This window comes from Mus musculus, chromosome 4 (assembly GCF_000001635.26).
Source record: "Mus musculus strain C57BL/6J chromosome 4, GRCm38.p6 C57BL/6J".
NCBI lineage: Eukaryota > Metazoa > Chordata > Mammalia > Rodentia > Muridae > Mus > Mus musculus.
The window spans coordinates 107,937,205-107,952,030 of NC_000070.6; the positions used below are offsets into that span (position 1 = coordinate 107,937,205).

The 14,826-nt window shown below is 46.5% G+C and overlaps 1 long non-coding RNA gene across 1 annotated transcript; it reads left to right on the forward strand.

Moving 5' to 3' along the window:
* The first annotated feature begins 266 nt into the window (after positions 1 to 266).
* Gm40221 lies at positions 267 to 10,170 on the forward strand. The gene is made up of 3 exons (XR_867994.1): positions 267 to 319; positions 6,398 to 6,545; positions 9,323 to 10,170. It is a non-coding gene; the product is annotated as a predicted gene, 40221 (long non-coding RNA).
* Positions 10,171 to 14,826: the final 4,656 nt, after the last annotated feature.

Genomic DNA, 14,826 nt, shown 5'->3' on the forward strand with positions numbered 1-14,826 from the left:
GCATGGTACCCACCCAAACCACAGCCCTCACAGGCATGGGCAACTGACTCAAGTTTAAGTTGTTGGAATATAAAATCCTGCTGTATAAAATACTAATACATTTTGATCATGTGTCTGTAACTTTAAAATATATAACTCTTCTCAATTTAAATAAACGTTAATTACAATGCAATTTCAAAGGGGCTATCCAAGTCCATTGCAAATAGTATTTGCAGTCTGGCCACGCGGGGGCACCACTTTAGCTGGTAAACAGAAATCCCTGGGCCTGGGCTGCCAGCTGCATCTCCTCAAGCTGTTGTTTATACACGCCAGCATCTCGGTGAGTAATGGTGGGAGTTTATTTAGTTCTTGTGCATTTAAATTCTCTTTAAGTATCTTATACTGATGTCATCCAGACACTCCAGAAGCCTTGGGACTACTGTGTGTGCTCACAAATGCAGCTGTGCCATCATTAGTCACAACTGTGGGGAGGTTGGACGCCTCAAGCTTCCCAATGCAGAAAGCAGAGAACATGCTAAGAGCTTACAGAAGGATGCTCTCCGGAAAGCACATCCACTGGAAATACCCTGTCCTGTTTGCAAGAGATTGTTCTTGGCTGCTTGCTCAGAACTCCTTATAGAGACCCTGGGTTAGCTGCTTGTCCAGCAGGGAAGCTCAAAGGCCATGGAGTGAGACTTTGTGGCTTTAAATCCTGACCCCATCACTACTAAGCAGTGGTTCATTGTCAAGTCATGAGTTCCCTGCTTCTCATTTCCTTTTCTGTAAAATGGGGTTGCAGCTACACAATTCCAAGGGCTAACTGGGTATTCCCTACAGAGGCTTGGGACAGAGGGCATGCTTTTTAACTGTGAGCCATCTTTTCTTTAGTATCCTTACTCTGAGCTTGCCAACCCCAAGATGGAGTTCCCCGGTGTCTTCTTGTGTTGGCCCATGTGTTGATTGCTTGACCCAAAGAATCAGTGATCTTGGTCTTTTGCCAATTCCTGGTTGAAATTCAGGAAGAACATTTGGGCTTTCCTGGAGGTGTAGGGGAGGGAGCATTCCTCTCCCAAGCCAGTGTGGTCTTGGGGCACTGCCAATCATAAACACATTCATCTCTTTCCAACCTGGGTTTTTCTAGGCTCTGGGTATCCTGAAGCCTGGGACCGTGTGGTTGGTCCTAACACAGGGCACAATGCCCGGAGAGCATGCAGTTTGAACAGTGTGAATGGTAAGAAGTGTTCTGCATGCCCAGAAGTGGAACAAAATCTGAGTGGGAAGATGGAAACTAAAAGTCAGCCTAAGTTGCCCATTGTAGGCTTTATATGTTTCAGACAGAGGTGGGGGCAAATGAAGAAAAAATCAGGGAAAAGGGTCAGTCAATAGGCAAATAGGTAGGGTGGGACTAGTGGAGGCAGTAGTGGGTGACAGTAGAAGTGACAGTAGAGGGTGACAGTCTACTGAATACTGAGCAGGTTCTCTGCTTTCCAATGACTTGCATGGCTCTCAAGAGGTGACAATCACCCAGGCAAATGAAGCCTCAGGTAGGCTGCCATCGATTGATCCCATATTGACTCATTGATGGGGAAGGCATCTGTATAAGTCACGATTTCCCAGAGAAACAGAACCTGCAGAGTGTGTGTGGAGAGAGGCTGATGTTCACATGGAATTGGCTTGCACATATGTGGTAGTAAAGTTCCCCAAATCTCCCAGGGAGGCAGACAAGCTGATTGATGGAGGGCAAATTCCTTTTCCCAAAGATCATATATTTAAATGTCAATCTGACTGCAAACACCTTGGCAGAAGCATCCAGAATAATATTTAATCAATTATCTAAGCACTGTGGTCCAGCCAAATTGATATAAAAAATTAACCATCAAAGAATGTAAAGATTTATTCAGCTGTGTCCTGATTTAAACAGTCCATCTGTGGGAGACATGCTGTGTCTGTCTGTCTCTCCACATACATGTATGAACACACACACACAGTTACTTCAGGGAAATTCAGGGGACCATTGGCCCCATTCTGCCCGAGCAAGTCTTCCACCTAATGTGTTCTTCTATCAGCCCTGTAGTCAGTCACACTTGTAGAGAGGAAGTGGGATCAGTTCTCTGGGTTCCCCTTCCTGTACCTCCCCTCCCTACATCTCACCCACCAGGTTTAAGGAGGACAGTAATGTGCATCTTCTTGGTGGAGGGTGGAGTGGGCAGGGAACAGGTGGTGTGTTCAAATTGGCTATTTGAGGACATTTGAGTAAAGGTCAGGCTTACAAAGATGTGAAGGACTCATAACTAGGGAGTCCCTAAGTTGCCTAGTAACATGGGCATCATCATCACCAAGGCCTGCCACCTCTGCAGTGGTTACTTGCATGGAGAGGCCATGTGACCTTGCTCAGAATATACCCAGCCTTAGGTGGCCCCAGAAGAAGACAGCAGTGGGATATATGGCAACCCCACTTTCCTGTCTTCTTCGTTCTAATCCTACCCTCATGATCTGCGTGCACCCCACCTGAAGCTGAAGACCAGCCCTAGTGTGTCTTCATAGGTCAGCTTCTGGGATGGAGGGACAGGATGGAGAAGGCAAGAGGGGATGTGAAAGAGGACCTTGGAGCCACTTGGAATAGTGGCAGAGAGCTCTCCCTCTCCAAGCCTGCCCTTCTCTTCTCTCCCTCAGAGCTGGGCAGAGGAGGAGTGGGGCACTGTTAACCTCAAATCCCTCTCTGAGGTATCTGCTGTGTGTCCTTAGGCCTTGATGCTTTCACACAAGAGGAGAGCCCCCGCCTCCTCTTCTGTCTCCCCTTCCTCCTCATTTCCTGGTCCTCTCTACTTCCTCTTCCTCTCACTCTCTTCCTCCCCTTTCTCTTTTGATTTTTATACAAGGTCTGACCATGTAACTCTGACTGGCCTTGAATTTGTAATCCTCCTGTCTCAGTCTCCTGAGTGCTAGGTGTCTGGTCCCAAGATATCCCTTTTCCCAAAGTCTAGCCTTTAGAAAAAAGCCTGCACCCTATCAGGGACTTCGGAAAATAGCTTCTACCTGTTTAAAGGAAGGGTTCTCCTTTTCTTCCATTAACATATGCCTGAGGTGCCCATTCTCATATCCTAGACCTGTGGTTGCTTCTAGGCTCCTTCAATCTCTACTCAACAGATACTTGTTACACACCTGTTCTCCACCCCAGTTTACATGTTCCCCTCCACCCAGGTAGCCGTTCTCCTTTAAACCCTGGAAATATGACACCCTGTATCCCCAGTCCCCTACTCTCCACCCCCACCGCCACCCTCAGTTGGTCTCTCTGTTTTCCCTAGAGACACCCTTGGCAATTTGGACTAAACTTTTCCCTTTTTACCCACAGAGTGTGTCTGTTTTTACTTTTTACTTTTCTTTTTAAGCAGTCTGTAGAATTTTATTAAGCAGTATTACCGAAAGCATGAGTTTTCTTTTTTCCCCATTAATATATTTGTTTATTTGCTTTACATCCCTATGACCACTGCCTCCCCTCTTCTTAATCCCTCTCACACAGTCCCTCCCCCACTCCCTCCTCTTCTCCTTTGAGAGGGTGGAGGCCCACCTGGGTATCTCCCAACCTTGGCACATCAGTCTCTGCAGGGCTAGGTGCATCCTCTCCTCCTGAGGCCAGACAAGGCAGCCCTATTTTGGCTTCTTTACTGCACCCATTTCAATCACTAGGAATACAGACTGCACTGGTATGCTCTATTTCTGGAGCAGTTAAAATCCTCTGTACTAGTTCACGCCAACTGAAAGTTTGCTGGCACCCAGCGCTGCACCGCTCCCCGAGCCCCTCCATAGCTCTACTGCAGTATTTCCTACATATTTAATTTACTCTTGTGTGCTTGTGTGTGTGTGTGTGTGTGTGAGTGTTCATGTGTGGGAGTGCAACTGTGTAGACCAGAGAACAACCTTGGGTGTTGAGCCTTGCCGTCCACTTTGAGAAATGGTCACTTGCTTACAGCCACATATGCCACAGTAGTTGATCTTCCAGGTTTTGAGATTCTCCTGTGTCCACCTCCCACCTCTTCTCCAACCTCCCCGTAGGGCATGCCTGGTGAGTGATGTGTGCTACTATGTTGGGATTTTATGTGGGTTCTAGGGATCTGAACTCAGATCCTCCAATTTGTTCAACAAGCTCTTTACCCACCTAGGCACCAACCCTTACAGCAAGCCACAAGGAGCAAGCCAGAGGAAATTAAGTCTCTGCTTCCAATCATGTAACCATCCCAGGACAGTGGCCTACAGGAGAGTGAAGGCAAGACATGGCCCCCTCCCTGAGGGGGATGCAGTCCTGCTGTGGAGAGCAGATATCCAGTGTGATCCACGTGTGCTGGGGAGTGAAAGGCATTGTGGGTGCACCATGATGATAAATGGTTCTTTCTCTAAGATGTGCATGAAGGTTGCATGAATGTGGTTATGTTGGTGTTGTTTTACGAGGGGGTGGGAGTTGAGACAGGATCTCCAGCATTCCAGACTGGCCTTGAACTTGCTATGCTGCCGAGGATGGCCTTGAACAACTGGTCCCCTTGCCATAGGCTGGCTGCTTTCTTACATTAACATGATACAGCCTATAGTCATTTCAGAAGAGAGAATCTCTATTAAGAAAATGTCCTCACCATATTGACCTATAGGCAGGCCTGTGGGACGTTTTCTTGATTCCTCATTGATATGGTTAATGATTGATACAGGGTGGGGGCAGCCCATTCACCATGGGCAAGCGATCCTGGGCTACATAGAAAAGCAGGCTGAGCAAGCCATAAGGAGCAAGCCAGTAAACAGCACCCCTCTGTGGTCTCTGCTTCAGTCTTTACCCCACGTTCCTGCCCTGCTTGAGGGCCTGCCCTGACTTCCCTCAGTGATGGAGTGTGACCTGAGAATTTAAAGCTGAAAGAAACCCTTTCCTCCCCATGGCTTTTGCTCATGGCGTTTCACCACAGCAACAGAAACCCTGACTAAGTCATTCTGCTTCCTGGATACTGGGCTTACACGTGTGATGAGTCTTAGGGGACCACTGGTTTCATCAGATGGATTGAGAGGAGAGGCCACACCAAACAACGGACATGGAGATGGCTCTGGAAAGGGCACAGGGGGCTGGGAAACAAGAATCCTACTATAGATGGAACAAGAAGAGGCAGAGGGGTGAGAAGGCAGGGGTGGAGGCAGGGCCGTCTGGGGCTTTTAGAGTCCTCCATGACGCACACTTTTAGACTTCCCTCAGACAGAACACGGGGTGATCAACCAAAGCCCCCAAGTTGGATGTTACGTTTCATTTGCTCAGCTTGTCCAAACACAGCCATAAAAAGAGCTGAACGGAGCTTGAAAAGGATGTTTGGAATTTCAAATTTCTTTCTTTCTTTCTTTTTTTCTTAAAGGCAGACACAGAACTGTCTACCACGCTCAGGAAACAGGATTCTCCCTGCTTTGGGAGGCATTACGTGTGCTTCACAGAGCTGGGAAGATGGAAAGTGGGGGTCTCAGCACTGTGGGCCAGAACAGGATTTGAAGGACCCTCCTAGGGAGCCTCTTCCTTTGTCTCCGCTGCCTTCTGCATCTCTCTGTATCTACCCACAGCCCGTCTACCCTTAATCTAAACAACTCGGAGATCCAGGGACATGGGGGAAGGATGAAGGTGGTTGGCAACCAATTTTATGAGCAATAAATTTGAGAGAAGGAGCTTCTGTGATGCTTAGTTCTATCGTAGCCTGAGGCCAGGGTTAGCCACTCCACCCTAGTCGCAGCCAGCCAGCTTCAGCATAGCGCGGTGACTCACGCTGTTCCCAAGGACTTACAACTCCATTTGAGATGAGGTCTTGTTCCCTATGTAGCCCATGCTGGCCTCCAACTCCTGATACTCTCTGTGCTATGATTACAGGGTGGACCATTATTACATCTGGCTATTGCTTCTGACTTCTTACTACAATCTTTGTGAAATTAGACACACCCCTGTCAGAAAATCTACTTCACAAGAAAACCCCATTCTGTGCGCGCATGCGTGCAACATGTATCACACAGAGTGTAGAGGCTTGATGCTGGGGGTCTTTCATAATCCGTTTCCATCCTTTTTTTCATGAACAAGTTTTTTTCAATGTATGGTTGTTTGGATGACATGTATGTGTAGCGGGTGTCTGCAATGCTCAAGGAGGCCAGAGGAGGGCGTTGGATTCTCTGGGGTTGGAACTACAGATCTGGTGCTAGGAATCAAATCCGGGTCCTTGGGAAGGACCAGTGTTCTTAACAGTGAAGCCGTCCATCTAGCTCCTCCACCTTGCTTTTTGAAACAGGGTCTCTCACTAGAGCATACAGATCAGTTAGACTAGTGGCCAGCAAGCCCCTGGAACCCTCCTGTCTCCATGTCCTCAGCACTGTGACTATAGGTACAAACAGCCTGACTTTTTTTTTTTTTTTTTAGCATGGATGCTGGATAAGGAACTCACATGCTCAAGCCTTCACAGCAAGCATGTCCCCAACTGAGCCATCTCCTTGGTTCAGAAGATTCCATTTTCTCAAGAATTCAGAATAACTAGGAGTTAACTGGGCATCTCACAAAGAGTGACAAGGTAATCCTGGGTTTGTTTATCTCTGTGAGCATACTCTGAGAGCAAGCATACTTTGAGAGCATGGGTCTGTAGCAGGACACCCCCTGCAAACTAGAAGGGGATTTATGTGTAGCGTGCACTGCATGGAGGGAGCTGCCCTGGCTATTACTGTTCAACTTCAGAGACAATAGCTACCGGTGAGAGGTAGGAGTCTCAGAGCACTCGGGCCACTGAGGAGAGGCTCTTGGAGGAGGTAAAGACCACGGGCTAGCAATTCAGAACTTGCTAGAGCAAGGGAGTCACCTACCATCACTTGTATTTGGCATAAATTCAAAGGTAAGCCAGAATCAGGAAAAGTTTATAGTATAAAAAAGACTCCATGATATAGTCTTGGCCTTCATCAGGAAGGTGTGTGTGTGTGTGTGTGTGTGTGTGTGTGTGTGTGTGAGAGAGAGAGAGAGAGAGAGAGAGAGAGAGAGAGAGAGAGAGAGAGAGACTAGAAACATTTCTTTATGTGATTGCTTGGGAACATATTTGGCAGTCTCTAGTTGGCCTTTAGTTGGTGGTGGGGGCGGGTGGAACGCTGCCAGCCACTGCCCAAGTCCTGACTGTTCTTGGCAGATTACTACAGCAGAGCTGTGGCTCCCAGGCTGAGGGCAGCAGAGACTGGCAACCAGAGTTCAACTGTCCTATGTCAGCAATGGCAGGGCACCAGCCAGAGACACAGCTCCAACTGTATCTCTGACATCTCAAACACCCTGAAGAGTTCTTTTTGGATACCTGTAATGCCAAATCCTTGACTTTGCCTCAGAAAAGACTTTCAGCCTAAGCCAATATGCAGCAGAGTTGGAGTTTATTATTTAAGCACAGGAACAGAGAAAAGAAAGTGGCTCAGGGCAAGAAGACCTGCCCTGGCGTGGGGGTGGCCTTCTCCAGAGAGTCACAGTTCATTTTCACCACATACATAGGATTTTCAACTCATACATAGGAGTTTGGTGAGTTCTGGAGTCATTACCTTCAAAGAGCCGCTAAGAAATTCGAGATCCCAGGGTAGTTTCTTCGATGTACAAACAGAACTTCAATTTGTAAGACTCTAGGGCCCAATGATGCTCTCAGCTTCATGCCGCAGAAGCACCTGAATGTCCCTGAACCCTCTGGCCTGGAAAGATTGGTGTCTATGCAGCAGCCACCTAAAGCTTGGGGAGAACTTCCTGAAGCTGCTGATGCTCTCACAAGGAAGCCTGCTGTAGGGTCGACCAGTTGTCTTAAATGTAGAGGGTGCTCCCTCTGAAATAACAGCAGAAAGTATAGTACTGTGGCAAAAGTCAACTAGCAATAGTGCCACCTGTTACCAGTATCAGGTATCAGTCTCCATACAGAGCTGTGTGCAGTTTTCCACAATCACCAGAGCGTAGCACCACCACAAACACGAGAGTCATGAGTTGTACAGTGACTTAATGGCTATATATACCTTCATAAGGCGAGAGCAATTTCAGATCTCTGTCAAATATGTGGTCCCCTGTGACCCTGGGCTGTTTGTTGAACCATATGCTCTCTATATATGTATGCATATAACCACTTTAACTCAGAAATATGAAAAATCTGTGTCTTTTTTTTTTTAAGATTTATTTATTTATTTAAAGTACACTGTAGCTGTCCTAGACACTCCAGAAGAGGGAGTCAGATCTCGTTACGGATGGTTGTGAGCCACCATGTGGTTGCTGGGATTTGAACTCCTGACCTTCGGAAGAGCAGTCGGGTGCTCTTACCCACTGAGCCATCTCACCAGCCCAAATCTGTGTCTTAATTAGGGTTTCTGTTGATGTGACGCAATACCATGACCAAAAGCAAGTTGAGAAGAAAAGGACTTCTTTGGCTTACGTGTCTGAATCACAGTCCATTGAGGGAAGCCAAGACAGGGACCCAAATCAGGCAGGACATGAAGGCAGAAGCTGATGCGGAGGCCATGGAAGGGTGCTGCTTACTGGCTTGCTTCCCATGGCTTGCTCAGCCTGCTTTCTTATAGAACCCAGGACCAGCGGTCCGGGGGTGGCCCACTCACAATGGGATGGGTCCTCCCCCCATCAGTCACTAATTTTAAATGCCCTACAGACTTGCCTGCATATAGCTGGATCTTGTGGAGGTGTTTGCTCCTTGAAGGTCCCTCCTCTCAGATGACTATAGCTTGTGTCAAGTTGACATAAGACTAGTCAACACAAGGTCCTCACTGAAATGGAATATTACATCTCTGTTATGGAAAACAGCTACAGGGATCATTGACAATGGCAGTGAGTAGTAATTAAGAACAAGACCGAGCGTCCCTGAATAAATATATATCATTTGATTTGCCAATTTAAAACAATGGGCTGGGGTTGGGAAGACAGGTCGGGAGTAGAGCAGTTGCTTCACATGAAGAAGGCACTAGGTTCAATTCCCAGTACCAAACCAAACCAAAACCCCAAAACCTAAAATGAAATTAATGAACTATATTAAGAAGAAAAATAGAACAATATTGTGTAACATTCTTGTCTTCTGATAAGCCCAGATGTTTAACTTTTTACAATTCTTTACTGCTGGGACTAGAGAGATTTTTCATTGTTTAAGAGCCCTGGCTGTTCTTGCAGGGTTCAATTCCCAGCACCCACATGATAGTTTGCAAACATCTCTAACTCCAGTTCTGGATAATTTGGCACCCTCTTCTGGGCCTCACAGGCACCAAGCACACACGTGGTACAGAGACATACATGCAGGCTAAACACTCATACACATAAAATTTTAAAAAAAATTTTTTTTTGTAGGTTAATTATTCTCAGCTGTCTCTGGAAGATAGGCAGCAATTTTTTTTACCTAATCTCCAGGAGCATGGGGAAGAAAACGGTGAGTGAGTGAACATTTTTATTGCTTAAATTTATTTCCTTTTATTTTTTGAGATCCAACTTTGTAAATCAGGCTAGTCTCAAACACCTTGGCCACAGTGAGCCTCTCTGCTCAGTCTCCCAGTACTAGGACCACAGACACACACCGCTGCCCTGTGCCAGCTGGGGGAAATCACAATGCAAGCACCTTAAACTTCAGTATCTTTGCTGGATCCCGGTGAGCCTGTCCCGGAAAAGTGGGACTATTTATGAAGGGGATCCTTGCAATTTGAAATTTGTCTTGGGTTCTTACTATAAAATCTTCGGGAGTCTCCAGTGTGTACCATGGCCCTGTTTCCAGACTGAAATATGACCTGATAATGAGATAATAAGTATTCCAAGCTGGCCTCATCTGGTTTTCAGTATTCTCTTCTATGAGTATCACATAGATGACAGAAGATGGCTGGTTATTTCCAAGGAAAAAAGTTCTTCCTTGTAAGTGAGTCAGACTTACAAGTTCTGTATGTGAAGATTTTGTTCTTGTTGTTGGTTGGTTGGTTTTCTTTTGTTTTTGTTTTTGTTTTGTTTTGAGACAGGGTGTCAAGTAGCCCAGGATGGCCTCAAAGTTGAGCTACAGCAAGGATGCCCTTGAACCCTGACTTCCTGCTTGTACCTCTCAAGTGCTGGGGGGCACAAGTATGTATTCCTAAACTTGGTTTATGTGGTGCCAGAAATCAAATGCAGGGCTTTCTGCATCAACAGGTGAGCACTCCACTAACTGAGCTACATCCCCAGCCCTTGATTTTTTTTAAAAAATTATTTATTTAATTTTATTTTATGTGTATTGGTGCGAGGGTGTCAGACCCGCTGGAACTGGAGATACAGACTGTTGTGAGCTGCCATGTGGGTGCTGGGAATTGAACCCAGGACCTCTAGAAGTGAAGCCAGTGTTCTTAAGCGCCGAGCCATCTCTTTAGCCCCCTAGCCCTTGGATTCTTAAAAAGATTTATTTACTTATTTTTATGTGTATGGGTAATTTTGTCTATTTGTGTTTCTGTGCACCATGAGCAGGGAGTGTCCACAGAGGCCAGAGGAGGTCACTGGAGCCTTTGGAACTGGAGTGATAGGCAGTTTTGAGTCACCACATGGGTGTTGGAAAACCAGCCTGGGTCATCCACAATAGCAAGTGCTAGTAACTATGAAGGTATCCCTCCAGCCTCCAGCCTCCAGCCTTTCTTACCTGCTTGAATTGAACTAGGACCATCCTAGACCCCATAATAAATATGTCACCACTTTCTGACTTATTAATAGATGCTGCAGCTCCCGACAGATTGCAACAGCCTCTGCTGTAGATTATCTCAACATTCCTTACACTGATGCTACCTGCCAGGCACTGCCTGCAAAGTAGGGAGTGCAGCAGGGACCAATCAGAAGCTGGAGCCTTCTCATGCTCTCTCTCTCTCTCTCTCTCTCTCTCTCTCTCTCTCACACACACACACACACACACACACACAGCCCTCAGCTTTATCCTTGCTCTATAATCACTAGTTTTGAAATCTCTCTGGTGAGAGTGATCCCTTCATTTGCAGCCCTGGAAGCTCACTAGGGACATGATACATACAGGCTAGGTTCCCTTTAATCATTAAGCAGATTTCAAATGGGTTCTTGTCAGGGCTGGCATCACCTTCTTCATCCTAGAGAGGCTTGCACTTGTCCCTGATGGGTAACGGCAATAGCAGGCATTGTGTGCAAGCTTAACAGGTATCAGAGTGGCCACTGTCTCTTCACGAGTGTCACAATTAATGGGTTTTGCAACACTCCCAAGGCCACACAGTCATCAAGGAGTAGAATAGGGGCTGTATCCCACACAGGTGACCCTCAACTATAAAATCATTTTGTTACTACTTCATAGCTGTAATTTTGCCATTATTTGTAATGTGAACATTTGATATTCAGGATATCTGATATATGACCCCTGGGGGTAGTGATCCAAAACTTGAGAAACACTGCTCCACAGTGGTTCTTTTCTACAGCTATTACTAAGAAGCTGCAGTGGCCTGAGCTGCCCATTCTCAATTGTTTTAACTTGTTTTGTTAAAAAATGAGACAGTTTGCCAGGTGGTGGGCACTCACACCTTTAATCCCACCACTCCTTGGAAGCAGAGGCAGGGGCAGGGGCAGGGGCAGGGGCAGGGGCAGGGGCAGGGGCAGGGGCAGGGGCAGGGGCAGGGGCAGGGGCAGGGGTAGGGGCATAGGCAGAGGTAAGCAGATTTCTAAGTTCAAGGCCAGCCTGGTCTACAAATCAAGTTCTAAGACAGCTAGGGTTACACAGAGAAACCCTAACTCAAAAACAAACAAAAAACCCAACCAAAACCAAAACAAACAAACACAAGATTTGACATAAAAGAAATAAGAGAGCTAACACTCTACTGAAAATGACAGAAACAGTGTGGATGAGGGTCATGAGGCTTGCACCTATTGTGATTTCCCACGTCCCTCTATTTCTGCTAAGGACTGAACCCCATGGTCTTGTGTGTGCTAACCACACATTATCCCACCAAGCTACACTCCAGCTCCTTATCTTGAATTTTCTGGCTGAACAAACTGTCTTTCTCTGTTCCTCAATTTTCTCAACCGTGAAAAAGGAATAGTGAAATTTTCTAGTAAAATTATTGTTGAGATTAAATTAATTAAAGCCTGCAAAGTCCCTGGAATATGACCGGTGCATGTGACTGCTGTTGTTATTATCTGCACCCAGCCTAAGTCACATGATCATCCCAAAGGATGTTAGCGACTGCCTCAGGGCAAAGGGTGAGGTGAGATGAACTGGGTAAAGGCACCTTTCCAACTGAAGACCCGAACTAGAAGGGGTCCGGGAGCCTGGGCAAAAGGCAGCAGGTGGAGCTGACTGCAACAATACAGATGTTTCCAATGAAGCCACAACCCCAGGTGTTTATGTAAGACCCCCACTTTTAAATCTTAGCAACTAAGTTAGGTTTGTACAAATTTCTCAGAATGCCAATGAAAACAAGGGTTGTCGGCCACCAATCCATGACTTCTAAATGTTTACATCGATTGCTTAATAAACCAAAGGAGAAGCATGAAAACATCTGATACAATAACCACCCCGAAAATCCACGCAATAACTACCATGTGCTGTGTGGTGTGTATCACGTCACCACAGAGCTGTGACCTACGGGCAGCCTGAAGACAGGTGTACATCTCCACTGCACAGGCGTAGAGTCTGAGGTCTGCTGTGAGAGATCACAGAACTAGGCTGCGGCCAATTGGGTGGGGTGCTACGTCTCTTGTGCTCTCCTCTGATGGCAACCAGACCCTGGAGCTCCCAACATTACTACAGAGTACCATGCAGTGGGCTCAACTTTTAGGGTCCTAGCCGTCCCTGTGCCACAGAATACCCCTGGGGACATAATCAAATGTGCACTCGAAGGATCCCACTCCCACCCGCTGGGTCACAGGCAGTAAAGGGACAGCTGGAAATTTGTTTCCACAAGCATTCCCCATGGCTCTGATCCATGCTTTCCTAGTCTAGTAAACATTGCTTTCTTCTGGAACTTTCCAGGCCTCTTGTAAACATTGGTAACACAAACATTTATCCCTATGTTCCCCTTTCTTAGCGTTTCTTAGTGTTTCTTTCTGGAGACTCTCTTTTCCTGTATATGGAAGTATAAAGATCACTGTTCTAGGTTTTTCTACCATTTCTTTGCTTGACTATTTAACCAATCCCACTTTGTGAGCATGGGTGCTTTCTCCCTCTAAAAGGCTAGAGGGAACTGGCCTTCTGCTTGTGACATTTCCTGCCTCTCCAAGTTAGTATCAAGAGCCAAGCACAGCCGGGCATGGTGGCGCACACCTTTAATCCCAGCACTTGGGAGGCAGAGGCAGGCGGCTCTCTGAGTTCCAGGCCAGCCTGGTCTACAAAGTGAGTTCCAGGACAGCCAAGGCTACACAGAGAAACCCTGTCTCAAAAAAAACAAAACAAAACGAAACAAAACAAGAGTCAGGCACAGAAGGCAGCGGCCAATACAAGGCTGTGGGTTCAAGGCTAGCCTAGTCTACTCACCCAGAACCATAGAGTGAAACGCTATCCAAGAAAGAAAGAGTTAAGGTAACTCTAGAAATAGGATGTTCTACTAAGGATGAGATGATTTGAAACTTTTATAGAAATTGTCAAATTGCAGCTCAGAGAGGGTTTACTATCTCTCCAGCAATGACACACACATTTCATCACAAAGTCACAGGTAGAATGTGCTAGGGTGTAGCCAACTCTAATTTCAAACCATTTCTCTTATTTTGAATGAAGCCAGGCATCTTCGCATATGTTGAAAGGCCATGTGTCTTAGTTAGGTTTTATTTCTGTGAAAAGACACCATGACCACAGCAACTCTTATAAAGGAAAACACTTAATTGGGAGCTGGCTTACAGTTTCAGAGGGTTAGTCCATTATCATCATGGCAGTGTGCAGTCAGACATGGTGTTGGAGAAAGAGCTGAGAGTTCTACATCTTGATCCATGGGCAGCAGGAGACTTTGTGCCACACTGGGTGTAGCTTGAGCATAGGAGACCTCAAAGCCTACCCGCTCCATGATGCATTTCTTCCAACAAGATCACACCTATGCCAACAAGGCCACCCCTCCTAATAGTGGTACTTCCTAGGGGCCAAGCATCTGGACACGTGAGTCTATGGGGGCCATGTCTATTCAAACCACCACACCATTCCCTCTTTCCTCCTCCTCCTCCTCCTCCTCCTCCTCTTCCTCCTCCTCCTCCTCCTCCTCCTCCTCCTCCTCCTCCTCCTCCTCCTCTTCTTCTTCTTCTTCTTCTTCTTCTTCTTCTTCTTCTTCTTCTTCTTCTTCTTCTTCTTCCTCAAAGATTTATTTATTATATGTAAGTACACTGTAGCTGTCTTCAGACACTCCAGAAGAGGGTGTCAGATCTTGTTAGGGGTGGTTGTGAGCCACCATGTGGTTGCTGGGATTCAAACTCAGGACCTTCGGAAGAGCAGTCAGTGCTCTTAACCGCTGAGCCATTTTTCCAGCTCCCCATTCCCACTTCTTGAGCTATGACTGCCTTCAGTGCCATCTGCCTTTTTCTGTAAGGAAGCTTTCTTCTGCCCCACCAGCACAGATTGTCCCTTTAGCCAATAACTTGCACACAATGTTTCCTAGTTAATTTAAAATTTTTTAACTTATTTATTTTATGTATATGGGTGTTTTGTCTGCAAATGTATGAGTACCCTGTGTGATATACGTCCTGTGTGATAAACCACCTAGTACCCCCAGAGGTCAGAAGAGGATGTTGGCTGAGACTGGAGTGACAGATAGTTGTGAGCTGCCATGTGGGTGCTGGGACTTGAGCCTGGATCTTCTGGAAGAGCAGACAGTGCTCTTAAGAAGGGAGTCATTTCTCCAGTTACCCAATAGCAG